The sequence below is a fragment of the Bos javanicus genome, chromosome 14, assembly GCF_032452875.1.
Source record: "Bos javanicus breed banteng chromosome 14, ARS-OSU_banteng_1.0, whole genome shotgun sequence".
Taxonomy (NCBI): domain Eukaryota; kingdom Metazoa; phylum Chordata; class Mammalia; order Artiodactyla; family Bovidae; genus Bos; species Bos javanicus.
The window spans coordinates 15905986-15910919 of record NC_083881.1 but is presented as its reverse complement, the minus strand read 5'-3'; positions in this window follow the sequence as shown (position 1 = coordinate 15910919).

Here is a 4934-nt window from a genome sequence, read left to right as displayed (position 1 = left end):
TCCTCAATAAAAATGCTTATTTCCTTCTTGCTATTTCCATAGGAAAGTAAAGTTTTCTAATTAAGGGGATCTTGGTCCATGAAAGTGGAAACCCAGAACTGGAGGTGAGGTCTAGTGTAGCGTTTCTCAATCCTGGCTGAACATGAAAGTCACCTAGATCATGTTTGTACAATATCAATGCCCAGGCCCCACCCAAGCCAAGTGAAACAAATGCTCTAAAAGTAAGGCTCAGGCAGGTGAATGGTTTTAACTTTTCCTGGGGGATTCTGCTGCAGAACTCTGAGGCCCCCAAATCAGGTCAGACCTACTAACTTCATAGATGAGGAATCAGGCTTAGAAAGGAGACTTTCCACTATCAACTAAAGTTTGACAAGGGAGCCAAGAATACTCATTGAAGAAAAGATAGTCTCTTTAATAAATGGTGCTGGGATAATTTATTATTCACTTGTAAAAGAATAAAACAGAACCCATATCTTTAACTACTCATAAAAAATTAACTTGAAATGCATTAAAGGGTTAAATGTAGGACCTGAAACCATGAAACTCCTAGAAAACGCAGGAATAAGGCTCCTTGACATGGGTCTTGATAATAATTTTTGGATGTGACATGTTGAGCTGTACCCACAGGTCTGCAAGCCCTGTAGCTGCCCAGCCTCAAGGCAGAAGAAAGAGCCTGGAGACAGTGCGAGAGACATCAATGGCTTATTGGACAGAGGAATCTTGAGTCTGAAGCAAAAGTTCCTGGAGCGTCAACCCATTGTGTGCAGCAGACGTGACAGCAGTCTTCACTACTCAGGGGAGAAAGAGACTGCCATTTATGGAAGGAATTGACATCAGGTTACCTCATCAGTTACTGGGGAAACCAGCAGCTGGAGCAGGTCCTGCACAACTCCTCAGGTTAATGACCATCATGAGAGCAGATGTTTCCCTTTAAAACACTAGCAGGTGGAGCCATTCTGGACTAAGGATTAGAACCATCACTAGCTGGGAGGGGACAAGCACATTCATGAGAGAGGGTGTAGGTGAAGTAGGGACTGGTCCAGTGGACGATGTACACAGGGCAAGAGAACGGCCATCTTGAGTGACCTGAACATACAGACACCCAAAGCACAAGCAGTAAAATCAAAAGAAAACAAGTGGGACTTCATCAAATTAAAAAGCTTCTGCACAGCAAAAGAAATCTACCAACAAAGTGACAAGATATCCCATGAAATGGAAAAAAAATATTTGGAAACCATGTATCTGATAAGTGGTTAACATGTATCTGATAAGTGGTTAATATCCAAAACATTTAAAAAACTCATACAGCTCAATAGCAAAAAAAGAAAAAAAAAATTTAAATGGGCAAAGGGCCTGAATAGACATCTGTCCAAAGAAGATTCATGGAAGGCCGACAGGTATTTGACACATGAAAAGATATTCAACACCACTCTCGTTGTTGTTGGTTAGTCACTAAGTAGTGTTCGATTCTTTTGTGACCCCCCTTGGGCTATGGCCCACCGGGTTCCTCTATCCATGGGATTTCCCAGGCACAAATACTAGAGTGGGTTGCCATTTCCTTTTCCAGGGTATCTTCCTGACCCAGGGATTGAACCCAGGTCTCCTGTCTTGGCAGGCAGATTCTTCACCACTAAGCCACCAGGGAAGCCCCTCACTAGTCATTAGGGAAATACAACTTTAAACCACAATGAGATATCACATGCCTATTGGAATGGCTATTATCAAAAAGACAAGAGATAACAAATGCTGGCATGGATGTGGAGAAAAGAGAACACTTGCATGCTGATGGTGGGAATGTAAGTTGGTATAATCTCTATGGAAAACAGTATGGAGGAGACTCAAAAATTAAAAATAGAACTACCATATGATCCAGCAATTCCACTTCTGGGAATATACCCAAAAGTAACAAAAACACTAACTCAAAAAGATATCTTCACCCCCAGAGCAGCATTATTTACAACAGGAAAGATATGGGAACAATTCAAGTGCCCATAAATGGATGAATGAGTAAAGAAGTTAACATATATATATATATGCAGGGGAACATTAACCATTTAAAAGAACAAGGAAATCATATCATTTGAGACAGCATGAATGGACCCTAAAGGTAGTATGTTGAGTGAAGTCAGATAGAGACATAAAAAGACCATATGATCTCACGAATATGTGGAATCTAAAAAACAAACAAAATATAGAGAAAGAGATCAGACTTGTGGTTACCAGAAGCAGATGGTGGAGGGAGACAGAATTGCAAGAAAGTGGTCAAAAGGTACAAACTTCTAGTTATAAGTAAGTACTAAGAATATAATGCACAATATGATGACCATAGCTAACACTGCTGTATGATACACAGGAAATTTATTAAGAGAGCAAATCCTAAGTGTTCTCATCACAAGGAAATTGTTTTTTCCCTTCTTTCTTCTTTGTTTTCTCTTTATTGTATTTACATGAGAAGATGGATGTTAACTGAACATTTTGTGATAATCATTTCATGATAGATGTAAATCAAACCATCATGCTATATGCCTTAAACTTAGGTATGTCAATTGTTTCTCAATAAAACTGCAGTGGGGGTGGGGTGGAGAAAAAAATTTTTTAATTAAAAAAAAATTAGAAAAAGGAGACCTGTCCATGGTTACACATTCTACCTGGCAGAAACTGCACTGGACCCCTTGGTCCTAGTCAGTCCTCTGTCCACTCTATCAAATGGCTTCTTGCCAGGAGATGCAGCTTTCCAGGCTTCGAAAGATCCTGAGGACATTCTATGAGACGACCTGGGCTTGCTTATGAGCTCTAGTCATCTGCAAGATCAGTGAGCCAAGTTCAAAACCACATTAAATTTCTTGTTGGATCATGTGATCACAACACCTGCCTCCACGCAGTCATCATGGGTGCTGTGATGGTCAGTGATTGCTTGCCCCTCCAGATTCACTCTCCACCCTCAACACCTCCTCAATGCCTAGGGAGGCTGACCTTTAAGGGTTGAGTCAGCCTGGTTCCTCTGGCTTCTAGTTCAGTTCAGCTAGTGGCTGGAAACAGCAGGCGATCCGATGACAAGAGGAGAGTCTGAATATAAAGCTTACCTCCCTGGACTGTGTGAAGATGATGTGAACAGGTGAATCCACCACCCCTAGATGACTGTCTCACATAGTACATAACAAATGTCTTTCCTTTCTCTCACACAATGAGCCATGGGGAAAAAAAAGCCTGTCCAGGGCTTAGGGCAGGAGAAGATTAGCTTATATTTATAGCAAAAGATTGACACAAAAGAATCATTTAGTTAAAGAGAACAAAGAAATTCCACCAAAATAAAACATTGCTCTGTTGATTCCCTACTTTTGTCGTTAATTAAACCTCTCTTCTCTGGCACTGGGCCAACTTCAATTTTCTTTTCCTAATCTGTTTACTTCATAAACAACATTCAGAGCTTTTTACAATCTCTTGCGGGGCCTTCGGAAGAGTTCTTGTACCAAAAGTAATGCTTTTCCCACCATTTAGACACCATTCAGACAATGGGTAATGAACTGGAGGTGGATTCCAAGGAAAAGTGATGTGGTCCCAGCCTCCCAAGCTTGACCAAGGCTGCTTGCTGAGTTCACGTTCAAAGGTGCAGTGGCCTCTTCCCAGAAGTGCTGGGAGCTATCTCAAACAATCCAATTAGGAGTTTCTAATCTGCAGAAACTAACTTCTAATTTGGGAAGCTATTGTTTATTCACTAAGTTATGTCTGATTCTTTTCGAGCTCATGGACTGTAGCCCACCAGGCTCCTCTGTCCATGGGATTTTCCAGACAGGAATACTGAAGTGGGTTGCCATTTCCTTCTCTAAGGGATCTTCCTGACTCAGGGATTGAACCCATGTCTCCTGCATTGGCAGGTGGATTCTTTACCGCTGAACCACCAGGAAAGCCAACTTGGAGAGCTACACGCTCCCAATTTGACCCTAGTGGAAGAATTTAACAAGACCATAGAAAGGAGTGGAGTAGGAAGTCTACAGGCTGGGCTGCTCTGGGGTCAACTACACTGCTGTGTGGTTTGGGACACATTGCAGGATCCCTTCATGCTGTTTACCCACTTATTTCTTTAAATTCATAAATACTATCTTCACCCAGGGCCAGAAACTACCCTTCTAACTACACTCCCATGCTACTGTGCCTGAGAATCAAACAGAAGGACTGATGTCTTTTCCCATGGACAACCACCATTAGCATCACCATATTATGCTTGTTGGCCTGTAGAAACATATCAAAAGCTGGCCTCTTGGCAGAGACCCTAAAAAAAGATCAATTAGTGATCATTCTTGAGTTCATTTAGACACAAGAAAAGACATCCTTTGGAAAAGGGGATGAAATTCTTAGTTCCTCAGCCATCCATCACTGTCAAAAAGGCAAGATTCAATTGCTTAGCACTGAAAAGGCTGAAATCTGAGTGCAATCTGCCTTTGAACTTTATTACTAACGCTCCTTTCTCAACCTCTTGAGTAATTCAATTTCCCTAAGCAAGCAAATTGAATGTAGGATCAGATAAGAAGTATCAGTGAACCCTCCAACCCACCACCATGATGCTGTCTGCAGGCAGAGATAGCCTTAAACTGTTTCAAGGGCAATCCTTGCTTACTGAGTCTAAGGTGCTTGATAATGTCCACAGGCCCTCATTTCCACCAGAGTCCCTTCTCTGACATGGAAGGGAACACGTAGAAACAAGGATGGCCTGTCTGGCTACTGGCAAAGCTGAGATTCCAGCCTCCAGGCCCTGCTTTCCAGAATTTTCTGCATGAGACCATAGCCCAGTGGTAAAATGAGTGGGCTATGGAGTGAGCCAGGCTAGAGCCCAAATGCCAGAGCTGACATCTACTTTTGGTTTAACTTTGGGTCCTGGTTCTCAATCAAAACCCATCTGAAAGGACTGTACAGATTAAATAGTGTTAAAATCATTC